This window comes from Alexandromys fortis, unplaced genomic scaffold (assembly GCF_014885135.2).
Source record: "Alexandromys fortis isolate MF-2015 unplaced genomic scaffold, M_Fortis_MF-2015_v1.1 scaffold_74, whole genome shotgun sequence".
Lineage (NCBI taxonomy): Eukaryota > Metazoa > Chordata > Mammalia > Rodentia > Cricetidae > Alexandromys > Alexandromys fortis.
In genome coordinates, this window is record NW_026068008.1 from 1,993,622 (window position 1) to 2,011,698 (window position 18,077).

Sequence of the window (18,077 nt, forward strand, 5' to 3'; positions counted from 1 at the left end):
TATGATATAGGGGAAACCTAGATGACCATTTCCATGCTGATATTTTAAAATGCAATAATTTAAAAATATGATCCTTTAAGAGTATGAAAGAAATAACTGAAAGTGAAAACCCACCCAATTTTATAATTTTGTGCTGCAAAAAAATGAAGGGTCATGAGAATGTGAAGATATACTGCAGACAAGGGAAAAGTTTCACAAGAATCAGCAAATAAAGTATATTTTTAAATTTTTAAATAGAAGTCTTAAAACAACAGTAAGATAAAGAAGAATCCATTCAAAAAGGTAAAAAACTTGTAAGTCCTGAGCACACACCTCACTAAGGAAGATATGCGTATGACAACGTATATGAAGAGATGTTCAGCACCGCATGTCACCAGGGAAAGGAAAAGAAAACAATGGAATACCACATCCCTCTCATGACTTTTGCAATATCTAAAATCTAAAACAGGCCACACCAAATACTGGACAGGGTATGGAGCAATAAGAATTCTCAGTTATTGCCTGTGGGAATCCAAAATGGCACTTCCATTTGGAAGGCAGTTTCATTGTTTATCTTATAAAATTAAGCAAACTTTTCTTTAACTCAGCAATCTTGATCCTCAATATTTACCCAAAGGATTTGAAAGCATGCTCATACAAATGCTGCAAACAGAGATTTAAAGTGGCTTTGTTATTTTCTCAGTTGTGAAGCAATTAAAACATCTCTCAGCAGGTAAATGAATAACCTATGGCACTTCCAGGCAGCGAGCTATTTTTTACTGAAAAACACAAACAAACAAACAAAAAAAACAATGTCAAACTATAAGAAGACCTGAGAGAAATTTTACATACATTTTGCTAGTGAAAGAAACATTTAAGAAAGTTATAGATACAGTAAAATATCTATGGTTAGAATTAGGGTTAGGGATAGGATAATAAGCTGCGCAGAATCCTAGATTGTAGCAAATACATCACTATAATAATGTGTGTTGTCTTCAACAATTGGGCCTTACCTATTAGTTTGTGGCGAGCACACAATAAATAACTTTGGCAATAACTTGTGATGTTTGGAGTTTTCATGGCCCCCTTGGTCCAATGACTCAACAAGATATTACCTGTTCCTGACACTCAAAATTTTACCTGGTGGTGTAAGACATCTAGTTGGGACACTGTCTCTCTATCATTTGGTGATTCCACTTAGATTTCTTTCATATATGCATACATTTTAGAAAGTGTCCACAAGAGGTTCCTACAAGTGACCTTCAGTGTTAGTTGTCCCTACCCATTATTGCTCCTTTATCATTTCCTTCTACCACTCCCTATTTAATCCTAGTTTAGTTCCAGCCTTTCTCTCTGTAACAATATATTCGATTTCTACTTTCGTAAGATATTCACTCCTACCCCCTAACCTCTTACTAAGTACCTGACCTCAGTGGTTATTGCTATTGTAGCATGCATAGCTATGTCTTTTTGTTTTGTTTTGTTTCTTTGTTTTTCTAGACAGGGTTTCTGTCTTGCTTTGGAGCCTGTGCTGGAACTAGCTCTTGTAGACCAGGCTGGCCCTAAACTCAAAGAGATCCGCCTGCCTCTGCTGCCCATGTGCTGGGATTAAAGGCATGTGTGACCACTACCCAGCACATAACTATGTCTTAGTAGCTAACATTCACACATAAGGTAGCTTACAATGCTTATATGTTATTCACTGTGCTGTCTTTGTATACATGAACTTGATTCAAAAGTTTTAGCTAAATTAGTAGAGTTGTAAAGATAAATTTTATCAAAAATACATATAAATCTTAACTTTCTTCCATATATTAATGATGCTTTTTATTCATTTACCAATGCATACATTTACTTTAAAATATTTTATGTAATATAATTTAATATTTTGTAGTAAGATATGTCTTCATAGTAGTCAAAGTAAATGTTTTTTTTAAAAGATTAAATTTTGACAAATTTTTTGAAAGAGCTTAAGTCTAGATGTTTCCTACATTTCAATATATGACTAATGGGGAAAGAGAACACTGGAGAAGGAACTCCAGAATGAGAAAACGGTAGGAAGGCACTGTGCTCCAAAAATGCATAGCTTGTTTGGAAAATAGTAAGCAATCCTATTTAATTATACTGTTAGAAAGGTAACAGTTGATATAGGGTGAAAGTTAGGGTAAGCAAAATGCAAAGAATAGTTTCCAGATAAGGAATTAGTCTCGCGCTCTGGAACAACTAGCGGGAAGTTACTGCCCCAGGCTATGACATGGTCTCAGCCCTGCTTTGTAATGATAAGTACTTGTTTAGGAAATACTCAGAAAGACTCATTTTGCCTGAGAAGCAGGTTCTGTGATGGGTAACATGAATCATGAGAGGAATAGAGTGAGAGGCAGGACAAATGCAGAATGAGGAGAAAGCTTGCTTGCAAAAATTCTGCCTTGCTGGAAGCTTGCAGCTCACATGGTTGACTGAAAGCTCTGGCTGCAACCTGGCAATGTCTTACTAAATAGAGAGGCCTGGTTCAGTGTAAAGTAAATTATATGGCAATCAACTCCCAAATTGTTTTGTTTTCTGCCAAAAGGATATGGGGGAAATTTGTGGGCTGAACCATGTTTAATATATTAATATTTTGGCTAACTCTTTACAAGTTCTCATCAATAAACAACTTTTGCTAAGGTAACAAATAACAGGCATTTGTAAAAGCTCAGACAATTCCTATAAAATTCTATACCCCAAGTCTCTTCTTTAGTTACCCTATGTTTCTAAGGTAATGAAGACAACTATCTTAGAACACAAACTGCAATCTTCTTGTTTGTTTATTATATCATTATTATGAATATGAATAGTATTTTCCTGACATTCAAGAAATGAAATACACTTAATACATTGATTAAATATCCAGAAAATGCATTCTACTAAAAATTATGTAGAAATTTTAATGTGTATTACATTGTAGTAAATAACAAAATATTTAATTAAACCAAAGTGTAATATTAATCTCCCACTCTTCTGGCCAAGAGTAACTAGGTCAAGGGAAGCTCAAGACACCTGTAGTTGCTATTCTGCTTATTTAGCTTATTCTCCTAAGTCAACATGTTTTATTCTCTGTGTGTTGATTATAGTTAAAACAGTAGCAGAAATCGAGAAATAAATGTTTTGACAATTAGTGTCTATGGACATTTATTGTAGAGAATTCCAAGGGGGAAAATACAAAAACTTCTCCTCCAAAAAGAACTTCTACAATGTTATTTCTCAAAGTAGTATTTCAGAATATCATCTTGAAGCTGCCCCACCAAATACTTAGATAACAAACATTAATATAGCTAAATTTTTTGCTTATGAAAATACCTGTATACAACTTGTTTTATGGAAAAGCATAAAAAGTCAGTTGGTAAAACTGACTAGAAATATTAACATTAAATGCAAAATAAAGGAAGATCTCAAAAAAAGCAACTAATAAGACTAGTTATTAAACAATTTTACAAAATTATATCTACACTGAATCCCTTTTGCAGAAGGTGAATGTGTATTCTATACTGGGTGGGGGGTGCCTTCCCAGCCCTACTACAGAGTCAACTTCAGTATACAATGTGTTGTTTTATTACTTTGTGCTAATTAAGTTGTAGTTATGTAAGACTGATGATAAGAAAGGCTGTTGCAGGAATGATATGAGTCAACATTTGGCAGGTTTCCTTGGATAACAGTGTTCATGTCAAATGTAGACACACTGCATAGTTATTGGAAACCTGGCAACACAGCCACCTGCACTTGATGCCGTGCCACAGACGGTAAAGTTTGTATACACTGCTCTGCATATGTAGATTGGAATTGTAAGGTTTTTCTGCTTGGATAGCTCTTTCGAGAACTTCAGAGTAGACTGTCATTCTATATCAACGAAGCAGAAAAACTTGTAGACCTGAAGTTAATCATGGTATTGAAATTAAATAATGTTATAATAAGAATAGACACCAGACTTTATGCAATTCAAAATTCTAATTATGAATGAAATAAAATGAGTCTCTGAAAGAATTAAATGGGTTGTTCAAAGTCGAATGGACAATGACAAAGCAGGGCCTCTAATTCAAATGATTTTACCTCCAGTCCAGTGTTCCTCTACTGGGGTGATAGGAGGGAGCCTATGTTTGAACATCTTGTGCAAAATGAAGAGGATTGCTTAGAGCAATGGCTTTCCCACACTCGCTAGTCCATGAAGTTTGGGGTTCCACATGTTAACTCAAGGCTCACCCAGAAGTGGACATTCCACAATGGAGGCCAGCTATAGCTTAGGGCCTCACTGGAGTTTTGGGTAGTATTTTATTAAAAGAAACAAATGGCTAATAAAAATTTGAAGACAGAAGTTAATAAAGACAAGTTTGTGGATTTGCATCTATAAAATGCAAAATCATTTTATATGTTTGTTAATAGAAATTTACTTGCTTGGGTCAAGCAACTTAGAACCATTTTGAATGCAACAGGGTTTTATTCTCATCTCTTCTTAGGGATGGATGTAGGACAACAAGTTTGCATTGTTGCATGCGTTTTCTTTCTATACTGAGTTATATGCTATGATTGATAAGCTCTTACCAAATTCAAGACATTGTTCCATCGGTCTTTGTCTATTAAATCATTTTATACTTATGCCAATTCATTAAAGTATAGATGCTGATTTTATCTTTGTTTTAGAAATAAAGAAATTTGGCAGGAAATATTAACTTATTTGTTCATTATCACATGACTAGTGTTCTGTATGTTGATGTGGTATCCATTGTGCCATGGCATATGAAATACCAGGCATTGCTCTCTGTAATCACCATGGTGTACAGAAAATTTTCTTCTCTGTAAATTTCGTTTCTCCATCACAGCCCTTAATACCAGCGATGACCACTGAATTAATTAACTTGCACAAATAACGTGTACTGATAGAAAAACAACTAGAGCACAGATATTATCACTATGTGGTTAAAATGTTATGTAATAACCAGCTATCTGGCTGAGATTCAACCTTCTAATCATATAGAAAAAAAGACTGAAACCTCAAACAATGTTTAGAAGTGGGTTTAAAACTCGTAAAATTAATATAAACTTGATAAATTAGCTCTTCAAGCACAAGTATATTATTTATGCCAGACCCATCAAAGGACTAGCTGTAGGACACCTACAGGCCAAGTATAAAGCAAATGAGTCTTGCCAATAAAAGAGACAGAGGCAAAAGAAGGTAGAGGAGGCCTCCCTTGCGAGCTAGACTTGGTCAATGCTGGGATGTCCTTTCTGTAGGTTCAAATGTCAATGCGGGCACATCCTTTCTATAGGTTTTCACTGGGCGTGTCCTCTCAAGTTCAAATCTAACTCTACCACTCCGCAGTTAAAACTACTCACTCTGTATCACTTGCTCTTACAAAATTCAGTTCACTTCTTCAAACTGGAATGTTTCCACGTCTACATTTTCTAAACTTACTCAGATTTCCATCTGAGTTCTTGATGGAGCCATTCACGTTTAGGTATCAGTACTAAGCAGCCAGGTCAAATTAGCTGGTTCCTTCAACATTTTAAGCCATAATCATCCCATCGTTTTGTAATTATTTCTTCAAGCTCCTTATCTCTCCTTCAAAACGGTTTACTTCACAGGTCTCTGACTGAGGATGACAGACAGTTCTTATGTATAGTCACACACATTATTTAATAGTTTATGTACAGTCCATAAGAAGTATTTCATAAAAACATAAAAAAACCTTCATTTCAGGTCCAGGATTTCAGCCTTGACTGGAGCAGTCCTATCTGATATGAGACAACTGCCTCGTTACTATCTACTCATTCCCCGGTGTCCTCTTAAAATGGAAATACCCTCCTTTAGTTACTGAAGCCCATTAAAAGTAGAATGCATCATGCATCTTTCCATCGGCAGATTACAATTAGTAAATGCTGTTTTAAGAAATATCTAATTAAATGAACCATTAAGGAACATAAGATTTTCAAGAGGTCCAGAAATACTGATTGAGACCCTGTTTTTTGCAATTTAGGAGATGATAATCACTGATCAGCCTTACGGTTAACCTGCTGTAATAGTTGCATACTATAGTAAAGTGGCAGCCAAATCAGAAACACAGAATATGCAAACTGTGAATCTGTAATCATTACTGCTTATATGCTTTACTTTATGACTGTTTATAACCTACATGGGCTTTTATATTGATTTCAACTCTAGCCCACTGCATGTGTGTCTGTGTCTGTGTGGTGTGTGCTTGTGTTTGTGTGTTGCAAAGTGATAAGCTTAAAATCTTTCATTTCTTAGCACTATGCTCTTCCCGTGGGCTTTTTTCCTTGTGTCCTCCTGGGTTTATTTTAGGGACACAAAGTGTACCAGTACCAGGTTCAATATATTCAAAGATTCTGGAAAGCAAAAGTGAGGTGGTCATCAGTAGAACAAATATTTCTAAAAAGAGTTGCCAAGGGGAACAACACAATCAAGTTCTGCAGACTAAGCTGTCACTCAAAAGAAGGAAGTGCTTTATTCTAAAGCTCAGTCGAGCTACAGTAAGCAGTCTACTAGTTAGACCACAAGGGCACAAGTACACAGTTATGTTAATTATTATATTCAATTCATATAAAGAACATGTAAAGACTGTTAGTTGTATAATTATTAGTGTTAGTTTGGTTTATTTTACACTGTTGCTGTTATGGTCTAAAGGTTTGCATAAACCCAGACTTAGTTGTTGAAATCTTAATTCTCAGTGTGATGAGGTAGGGCCTCTGGAAGCAATTATGTCATAAGGATAGAGCTGTCAAGAATAGAGTTTGTGCTCTTATGATAGAGACCGCAGAAAGCTCACTTGTGCTCCTTCTACAGTGTGAGGCTATGCAAATGCACAGTGGGCAACCAAGAAAAACTCTTACGATGCTGCTACCATTGTCTCCTTCCTATTGTTTTCTTACTTTGATCCGGTCATGAGGAAAGACAGCCACTTGCCACTCAGGCATGTCAATATCTTTGCCATGTAATTTTTTAAAATTTTATATACTTTAGTGTACTGTAATAAGGTATATTCAATGATTAGCTTATTTACATAGTCAATGTCGAAACTGTAGTGACTAACATGGCAGAATCTGCAGTCAGAATAAAGTCTTCTGGACTGTAAGTAAGAGTGATGAGAAAAGTAAATTAGTTGACGGCAAAGCAGAGAGGGAAATTCCTGGTAGAAATAAGTGAATCAGACTGGGTGTGCAGGCACACCCCTTTAATATTGGCACTTGTGAGTTGGAGGCTAGCCTGGTCTACAAAATGAGTTCCAGAGCAGCCAGAAAAAAAAAAAAACCTTGTCTCCAAAAAAATAAAGAAAGGAAGGAAGGAAAGAAGGAAGGAAGGAAGGAAAGAAGGAAGGAGGGAGGAAGGGAAGAAAGGAAGGAAAGAAAGAAGGAAGGAAGGAAGGAAGGAAGGAAGGAAGGAAGGAAGGAAGGAAGGAAGGAAGGAGAAAAGAGTGATCCAAGTGACTGCTATGGCAACCAGCTGCCCTGCACTGTATTGCACTTCATTTTCTCTTGTTTTATTGGATTTTGCGAACACTCTCTTGTGCTGTTTCTCACCTTCTCACTTTTTCTCACTCTCCTCTCTCTTACAGAAAAATGGAAAGTGTCCCAGAACAGCTATCTCCATCATCAAGCCTGTGCTCCTGTCTAATGGGTCTTCTGTTAGAGCGAGTCATGAGGTGTGGTGAATGGACTCCCGTGATGAGGTGTGCGGTTGATGGGCTTTAAGCTCACTCCCAAATGAGAATGTTCTTAAAACCCTCTGCCCATTGTGCTATTCATGGAGTGGAAATTACTTCCTTCCTTGAAACTAGCTGTGTTCCAAAGGAGCTGAGACTTAGAGAACTCAGGTAAATGCTGCCAGTTTTTATTTAATGTATGAAACTATATTTATTTTATGATTTTAGACATTAAGAAAACATTTTAGCTTTCTAGGAAAACTAAGATTCACATATACTCCTTCCCTTTCTCAGCATAATTTTCCCAATTGTGAATGTCTTACATTAGTGAAGTATCGTCCCTATTACTCATAAGCTAATGCTGAGTCATCTATATCCACTTCCTTTACCCTTTGGGCTGTAAAGTTCTGTGAGTTTTCCAATGTGTGTAAAGGGCAAAATTTAATGAAGACCTGTTTATCATCCTTTTCTTGAACAGCGTATACTATTTAAAATTGTATCCAAAAACTTATCAAATCCAATAAAGCTCACATGTTTTTTCCTTGATTATTTTCTGTGGCTTTACAGGTGTGCTTATGGCATTTCTTGTGCAGTCTGTCTTTGCTAACTTTAAGGGGGAATGGATGATCTATTTAATTTTGTTCATTGTTTCAGGGAATATTAAGTTTCAGAATATACTGTTTTCATTCCTTTAGCCTTATAGTGAATCTTGAATTTATAGTGTCAATTTACTAAGTTTGTTTTGATTCAGTACTATGCCGGTTAAGGAAGGGGAGCAGAGAGAAGTGTATAGCACAATATAATCAATTAAAAAAGAAAAAAAAAACTTTTGGTATTTTATAAACTTTAACTCCAATTACAGGGAATGGAGGTGAGACTCAGCAATTGAGTGCTTACTGCTTCTGCAGATGATCCAAGTTCGGTTCCTATCACCCATGTCAGATGGTGCAGAACTAACTGTAACTCCAGGTACAAGGGCTATGACACCCTCTTCTTACTACATACACCAGCATATACGTAGCACACATTGTCTCACATACACACTCAAATGCACATAAATAAAAATTAATCTTTCTTGATAATTCAATTTCAGGTGTTACAAACTAACCCAACTGATTTTGTTTAGAACTGTTTTAATTCCACAGGTCAGGAAGAGATTTATCAGTTATGAGTCTTCTTACACATGATGAATATTATTTTCTCTTTGCAATTTACACTGCAATTATTAGTAGTATGTCTTTTTCCAAATAGTTTTTGATTTTTTCATTTCTATTTTTTAAGTTGGAAACTTGGATTGGTGATTTTCTATTTTTCATCTTTCCTAATGCATGTAACCAATCATTTAAACACTCATACTGTGACCCACCATTATTTCAATGAAAATATTCACTTCACTTGGTTCAAAAACTTTTAATTAATATTGAGAGGTCATAATAGACATATATTATCTGAGATATGTTGTTTAATCTTCTTTTGTTTGCCATCTGCCTTTCTGATTTTGTTAATTTCCAGCTTTTATGTTTTGATTTCAGAGTATATTTTACATGGTTTTCACTTTAAAAAAAACTTATTTTATCTCCCCAAATATGGTCAGTCTTGATGACTATCCTAACATGTGAGTTTGTGAAAAACACGATGTTTTGTGTTCTTGTATTCTGAAGTATGTTATAAATGCAATTGAATTAGGGTGAATTTTAATGCCTTTTAGCTCAATGATACACTTCTGATTTTGATTTTTCCTTTAGCTAATCTATCAATTAGCAATAAGAAAATTATTAAAGTATTTTAATAGTGAATTTATAAATTTCTTCATTCAATTTATTATTCTCTTACATTTGTCTTATTACCATTTACTGAAATACAATGGCTTATGAAAATACCCATTTATTTCTGGGGAAAGTACAGGGATATTCTGTTGGGTTCTAATTCAAAGTGTCATGTGGATGAAATCCAGGGGCTGACCAGTCTAAGATATTATCTGGAGACTGCTTATAAGTTAATCCCATTTGTTAGCTCATTCACCTCGTTCTGACTGGAAGTCAAGGTTGAGGCTCAGGAAAGAATTCAGAGTAATTCCATTGGTTATCTTCCTCACATCTTGACTGGAAGTCAAGATTGAAGCTTGGGAAAGGATCTACTTTCAAGATGTTATACTTGTAATCCTGTCCACTTGCTTGAATCTTTAGACTGAGGTCTCCGTTCTCCAGTGATAACAATCACGAAACTCTCTCTGGTCCTGTGAATGCCAGCATCCATTCTAATGTAGTCTTCTTTAATCTAGCAATTGTTCTTTCCTTGTTCAAAAATCACTGTCCTTCTCTTCTTTCACCAGCTAGACAAAGTGTTCTACTCTTAAGTCTTCAGGTGATTATATCACACCTATGTGAATAATATCTCTATCACAAGACTCAAATGTATAGCTCAATTGATAGGGGACTTGCCATGCCTGCAGGAAGCTGTAAATCCAATACTTACCACAACATCTGATTGAGTTAACAAAATCTCTGTATTAAGGCTAAATAATCATGGAGATTATAATGCACCAAATTTATAGGTTATGAGGTCAAATAGAACATATTGAGTTGGCAATTGAAAAATTCTTCATGTCAAATTATTCAACTACCTTTAAACTTTTTTTACCGTATGTAATCATTGCCACGTTGATGTCTATGACTGTTTAGAATTTTTCCTGTCTTGTGTCCTACTTTTATTTCTAATAAAAGATAGGAAGCTCTCTAGTACAGAAATAATATACTTAGTAACTGTTGGGCACCAGCTTAGAAGCAATGGACACAGGATGCATAGGCCTACCAAGAAAGAGTCTAATGGAACAGTATTGTAGAATGTAGAACCTTTGAAGGTTGTAAAAGAAGGATCCTGATAATCTAGTGAGATGGACTTAAAGTTTGTGTTCTAATGAAATGGGACTAAAACTTGGGTGATTTAGACTGCGTGACTATGGAAACAAACACATAATATCAATCATGCTTAGTAAGGACAAAGGATTTCAAACTGTATTTAACAGTTTTTCTTTTAATGAAAAGGAAAACTAGGTCTTCTAGTTTTGAAGCATTTAGTATTCTCAACACCAGATTTTGATGCCTTTTAAAGATACATACTCATTAAGGATTATTGTTCCTTCCAGAACAATGGGCATATTATTATTATATAATGGCAATTTTTATCCCTGACAAACATCATTGGCCTGGATTTAGCTTTATCTGAAATAAATAGTCATTTCACCTGTATCATTCTCCATCCCTCTACTTTGACTCTATGGATTTGTTTACTTTAAAAGTAAATTTCTTGTAGGCAACACATTGTTGAATCATTCAGAAAATATACACAGAATTTTTAAAGGTTTGTAATATTTTTATTCTCCCTGTTTCTCTTCAATGTGAGTTTGTCTTTTAATTTTTTATTTTTGTCTTTTTTAAATAATTTATTGTAAGGCAAAAATATTTAGCTCTTAAAAGACAACTTGCTTCCTTAAATTATACTGCATTCATTCACAATCTTTTAAAATTTTTTTATTTATGGGCATTGGTGTTTTGCCTGCATGAAGGTTTTGGGTACCATGGAACTGGAGTTACAAACAGCTGTGGGCTTCCATGAGAATTAAACCTAGGTCCTGTGGAAGAAAACCCAGTGCTCTTAACCACTGAGCCATCTCTCATGTTCTTATATTCACATATAGGAAATATTTTACAGTCCAGCCTAGTTGGATATAATTTAATTTCCATTTTGGTCAACTTATTTTTTGTTATTTGCATACATTTAAACAGTATATTCATAATTGTACTTTTTTCAAATTTATATTTTTTATGTGTGTAGGTATATAATGGATTAAGGCCAGAGGACATCTTTTTTATAATTGGCTTTCTTCAACCTTTATGTGAATCTCAGGAACTGAACTCTTCATGCTACTTTTAAATTGTTGAATAATTTCACTCATTCCTCTGAGTGTCTTGCCATCCCTATTTAGACATATTTTAAAGTAACAATTTATGATAAATGCAAGGTTGAAGCCCACAGCTTAAAAGAATTGTTAAGTACAATAGAGTATCATTTTTATGGTAGAAATTTAAGAAAAATAATTCAAGTGCCAGAAAGAGAAAAAAATGCATACCCAAAGACTGGGAAATGAGGCAGGGCCATGCTGTGGAGTCAGTCTCAGGGAGATCAGGAGATGGCCTGTCTTGACCATATGGGAAGTTAACAGCATGAATAGAACTATACAAATGGTATGGAAATGTATTAAGTGGTAAGAAATTTAATGATGAATGAGATGAAGAAGAGGGGACTGTTAATGGTGGTTCAGGAGGTCAGGATTCAATGATAAGTCAAATGCTAATGAATTAACTAAGTAAACAGAAGCAGAACAGGCAAAAAGTGATACATAATCAGTTCACTAGTGTATATAGTATAGGTGGCTAGATATTTCTATTAATATTTGAATTAAATGCTTTCTAAAGTTTATAGAAAAAGTATGGATCAAAAGCTATTTGAAAGCTGTAAGTGCAAAGATAGAGATTCAATCTGTGAAGAACCCCAGAAAAGAAATAGAGGCAAAGATATAAGAAGTTACAAACCTGTTATTCATTAGAATTTAATTCTTAACACTATGGTAACTTTTAATTGGCAATAATTAGACTGGGCCATTTTCAGACACTGCACATTTATAGCAATGATGCTGTTTTGAAATATAGACAGAAATCTGTGCTGATGACTGAGAATTCAACAGTGAAGCCATACAAGTGAGGGTTAAACAATGTGGTTTATAAAACACTTATAAAAGCATTCAAACTTACTCATATCAGAAAGTTCCATGTACTTGGTGAAAAGATTATATTCAACAAACTTAAAGTTATTTTTTGTGTTAAGTAGAGACAAACAGAGCATTCCCTCTAAAATAAAGAATGAGGTGAGGATGCCTACTCTCCCTCTGTTACTTAATATAGCGCTTGGAAATCTAGTGGATGCTATGAGAGCCTATGACTCCATCAGGAACTGTAGTTCTGTTGCTTGTCACGAGACAAATACCGATCCCTTAGCATTTTATAGTTCCAGAGTCCTACATGGCCCATATACCTTTTATACTTGATTTGAAGGAAACTGGGACAATCTCATCCATATCATGCAGTTCAAGAACTTGAACAACCCAGTCTACAAACCCTGTCACACTTTTACACAAGCTGTAAATGTATCAAAGTTCTTTTCAATCCATGGCCTAGGTTAGAAGCTAATATCACCCATGTTTATTCAGTTGGAACAGGGCAAGGGTGTGGGTGTGGATGCTGTACTTCAAGAACATCTCAGATGTTCCAGCATCACTGACACTTGCTATGCTAGACCTAAAGAATATCAAATAAGTGTCTGGAAGCTCCAGAACTCTAGCCACCAGGACCATACCTTGTAGTAACATTTACACTTGTCCCCATGAAAACTAAAGATGATCTCTTCCACAGGCCATGGATCTTGACCAAAGCCAATGGTGAAAAATTCACTGGTATCATTGTGCTTGTCTCACATGTTTTATAAAAGGATCTCTTCTTAGTTTGTAACCCAGAGACTGCACTTTTCTGTATCACAGGATCTGGAGAAGATAATTCTCTGTTTTCTTCAAAATAGCTTCAGAATGATGGGTATTTAGCAACTGTCACCACCCATTCCTGTTTTGTGGTACTCAGAGACAGTTTTACAGATTGTGTATCAGCATAACCATGACTGTTGCCATCACATATCCAAGTGCCACAAGTGCTTGGTCTGTAGGGCCTGGGGGCATACACATTTAGAAGTCCACATCATCTTAAACAATGGACTACTGCATTTATGAGTCACTTAAATCTAGACCATCAAGGCACTCATAGGCTCTTTGTCATTGGTTACACCTAAAGAAATCACATGAACATTAAACTTTTTAAGTTAACCAGAATCAGACAAAGCATTGACTGATACCTTACATCTTATTTAAATGAAAATTTGTCCTCATATAAAAGATATTCAATAAAATAAGAGAAGTGTTTCAATATATGTGCATAAGTTATTTCAGAGAAACTAAGATGCATGAAAAGCCAAGGAACTGAGATACCTCCAGTGAGGTACAGATTGATTCTCCAGGAATAGATCACAATTGGAAGGAAATTCATAAAACGCATGAAAAAAAGAATCAAAATAAAGAAGCTAAAAAACACAAGAGGATGTGGATAGGTGACACAATGAAATAAGAAAAACAAAACCAAAAGCAAACAAGCAAAAAAAAATCATGAGGAGAGTCAACATAGAAATTATATCAAGTCATCAGGAATCTTAGAGATGTATATTTCAGTCTTAAATTCAAAGAAATAGAAGAAACATAAGGACAAATTTCTAAACTTGGAAGATAGAATAACTAAAGAAAACAACAGAAAAATGAAGGAATAGAACAATTAATATATAGAAATATTAAAATGTTAAAATAGCACATAGAAATATTAAAATATTTAAGACATCATTAAGAGAACAAGTATTTGCATTACAGAAATTCTAGAAGAACACACATACAGAAAGCACTGAGAAATTTAACAGAATGAAAGTTAAAGAGTCCCCACATCTTTGAATTTGAACACAGATAACCAGATCCAAGGAACTTCAAGGATCCTGACTGCATTCATTCAAACAAGACCTTCTCCAGAATAGTTTCATATTCAAAATATGAAAGTACAAGACACATAGAACTCTAAAACCAGTACAAGAAAAATGTCACATATAAATGAAACTTCATTAGAATGACATCAGATTTATCCACAAAATTCATATATGCCAGAAAGGAATGGAATGATATACTAAAACTCTGATTTTAAAAAAAACCTCACAATCAAGAAATAAGTGTTTTCCAGAAAAACAAAAACTGACAGAATTCACCACCACAAGGCCAGAGTCCTTTACTGGAAATAAGGATGCTAACTACTATTCTGAATATACTACTGAACAAATTCATAGACAAAAAAGTCACAAAAGAAAAGAATTAAGTATTGAAAAAATGGAGATATCTTATAAAACAGAAAAAGAAAGCAGCAAAATGACTAAAGGAAGCTTAAATTTATAGATAATAACCTTGAATATTGATGCATGTAGCTCATCAATCAAAAGACAGATTCAATGGGTAAATAACAACAAAAAACGTGAGGCCTAATTATACAACTATATATCGAAATTCATTCCACTGGCAAAGGGAAACACAAGTTGAAAGTGTTGAAGATAGACAATGCAAAGAAAAATAAAGTGATATGGATTATAATGTGCTAATAAGCAATCAATGAACAGACTATGTAATAATTATAAATACATATGCACCCAAAGCTAGACTGCCCAATACATAAAGCAGACACTCATTAGACATAAGAGTAGAGATTCACTGCAATGCTAGTTAGTTGGAGACTTTAGCATCTGAATTTCACAGTAAGAAAATAGTTCAAACAGAAAATCAGCAAATAAGAATTAGGGTTGAATCATACTATAGAATAAAAGGACCTAATAGGTATTTAGAAAACATTTCAACCAATAACACTAGAATATACATTTTCTTTCTTGAGACACAGAATATTCTCCAGAATAGATCATATGGTTAGGTTACAAATAAATACCAATAATTTTTTTAAAAAGTCATCAATATCATGTGTTTTTGCAGGCACAGTAAAAATCAATGAAAAGTGAGAAATCAAAATAGGAGCCACATTGTTATTAACAATCCATATTATCTTATATCACTATTCAGTCTCCATATCTTACAAGAATAACTTTCAGTTTCCTGAATCTGATGTATCCTGTAAACCACACTTTTCACCCTATTCTGAACTTGTGACCCCATGATTTCCAGCCATCACTTTGCCTGAGAAACTCCTAAACCTGTGATAGATGACTGCCCTTTTGCCTTGTGAAAAGTGTCTTCCCAGACACCTTGATGACCCTCCCTCCACAGGATGCATTGTTGCCCTTATTTTTGTTACCTCCTTTCTAACAGTCAATTAACTCCACAGCTGTTTCCTATCAACCCTTCCCCTTCCTCATAAAAGGAACCTCAAAAGTCAGTGAAGGGTTGCTCTCGAAGATCCCAGTGTAAGGTGAAGCAGCTGTCAGGCCAGGCTCTTGTGTGCGTCTCTATGAAGTTCGATTAATGAAGAAGTCATGGAAATGGTTTTCCCCCTTGGGTCTAACATAGATCATATGTTAGGTTACAAATTAAATATCAATAAAACTTTTAGAAAAGGAATCATGTCATGTGTCTTTGCAGAGCACAATGAATTAAACTCAAAATCGATTAAAAGAAGAGCAATATGTATCACAATCTATGACACATTTTTAGTTATTCTTTAGTTATTGTTTATAATGATAAATGAATACATTAAAAGTAAATAGAAAATTTCTAAATAAACATGCTAACAATACACCTCAAAGTTTCTAAACTACAAAATAAAGATAAAGTTCATAGAAAATAAACTTAAGAGAAAAATAAATGAAATTATAAACCAAAATAGATCAAGTAAATGCATTAGTATTTTGAAAATATAAACAAAATTGGCAAATGTTTAGTTAGAGACAAAGGGAGAACTAAACCAGTAAAACCAGAAGCATAAAAGGAGACCCTAACTGATACACAGAACTGTGAAGAATATACTGTGAACAACTGTTACAAATAACTTGCACAGCTAAAGAAATGCTCTGAAAGGGAGCAATCTATCTATCTATCTATCTATCTATCTATCTATCTATCTATCTATCTATCTATCTATCTATCTATCTATATCTATCTATATCTATCTATCTCTCCATCTCTCTATCTCTATCTCTCTATCTCTCTATCTATCTCTATCTATCTATCATCTATCTATCTATCTATCTATCTATCTATCTATCTATCTATCCATCTAATCTTTAAGAAAGGTTTCTATGTAGCTCTGGCTATCCTGGAATACACTCTGTGGACCAGGGTAGGCTCAAACTTAGAGATTCACCTGCCTCTGCCTCCTGAATGCTACAATCCTGGAGAACTAGAATTAGAGATGGTTGCTAGCCATGTGAGTGCTGGGAATCAAACCAGAGGCCTTCTGGAAGAGCAGCCAGTGTTCTGAACCCTTAAGTCATCTCTCTACACTCCCTCGCCAATAATAATTTAAACATGCAAAACTTTTTTGTAACTAGCAATTGAAGAAATGTGAAGTAAAATAAACAGACATCTCAACAGTGAAGAAGACTGCCTGAACTTTAGAGGACTGGAATCTGTGTGGCTTACAGTCACCTCTAACTCCAGCTTCAGGGGACACAATACCCCATCTGATCTCTGTAGGCATTCAGAGGCATTTACTCCACTCTCATACAGACACATGCAGATAAATATTACCAAAAAGAAATGTGATAAGAACATCTTTCTTTTTTTTTGAGAATTCTAAACATTAAGTGATTTTGCTGAGGAAGAACAACAGATCACAGCAAGCATTTTACATACTCTAGCACTGATGAGGTCTCCTTCAGAAGAAAATCTACTAAGGTCTGTCAAGCCTTTAGCATGCTCTCAGTGACTAAATCTGCTCTGCCGTCTCTGCAGTAGCAATTCGTGGTGACTTTCTCTTCTCTTTTCCTCAGATTAACAAAAACATCTTTAGGATCACACTGCCATGCCATCACTTAGTTGGACCTACTGAGATTTCTCCCATGCCTTCTCAGTCCATCTTCAAAAGAGTAGCTATGCCTTGCCACCAGGAGTAACATCATTGCTGTTACTCTGGTTTCTGGCTAAATGTGTTGAGATAACCTATTCTATATTTTCAGGAAAAGCTGTGCTATGACTTGGCTAAATAAACCTCTTCTGTTAAATTTACAACAGTCTCTTCCCTCACTCTTTACATTTTTTGCATATACACCTTTGCTTGTTGACTGCTATTGAAATAATACTATTTATTTCTGTGCACAGGTAATACAATTGAATCACACGTATATCATCTTGGTGAAAAAGATCAATTTAGAAGCAACATTTAAAGTACTCAATTTCCCAATATCATGAAGTAGAAAACATAGAAAGTACTGAGTGGTGGGTATGCTTTCACTTCCTGTCAGTTGGCAAACAACATAGAACTTTATGTCCCAGTATACATTAACCACTTTGCATTTTCTCTACCTCTTCCAGAGGCAAAACAGTTTTCCAAGGTACTAGTCTACTTCACTGTATGGAGCAGGGATATTAAAGAAGACTTTCAACAATGTCTTCTGTGTTTTGAACACTAGGGAACGGTTTTGTTTGCCACATAAGACTTCAGTCTGGCTAAAAAGGTAAGTCTACTGATTAAATCAACCTTACATGATAACTTTTACTTTATTGTCTATGTGAAGACCACAAAGAAATGCCATCAGCAACAAACTCCTGCAACAAAGTAG

The 18,077-nt window shown here is 34.9% G+C and overlaps 1 protein-coding gene and 1 long non-coding RNA gene across 11 annotated transcripts in view; one reads left to right on the plus strand and one right to left on the minus strand.

The window, feature by feature from the left end:
* Nucleotides 1-18,077, minus strand: part of Il7 (interleukin 7) — a 41,960-nt gene that overhangs the window by 13,669 nt on the left and 10,214 nt on the right. The gene's annotated exons all lie outside the window — the stretch shown is intronic.
* The window catches only part of LOC126513380 (uncharacterized), a 71,023-nt gene that overhangs the window by 11,177 nt on the left and 41,769 nt on the right, over nucleotides 1-18,077 (plus strand). For 7 of the 8 annotated variants that reach the window (XR_007595310.1, XR_007595316.1, XR_007595313.1 and 4 more), the window contains exons 2-5: nucleotides 7,581-7,838; nucleotides 8,530-8,636; nucleotides 17,617-17,733; nucleotides 17,830-17,972. This is a non-coding gene — a long non-coding RNA (uncharacterized lncRNA). The remainder of the gene's footprint in view (nucleotides 1-7,580; nucleotides 7,839-8,529; nucleotides 8,637-17,616; nucleotides 17,734-17,829; nucleotides 17,973-18,077) is intronic. The other variant, XR_007595315.1, reaches the window with a different exon arrangement.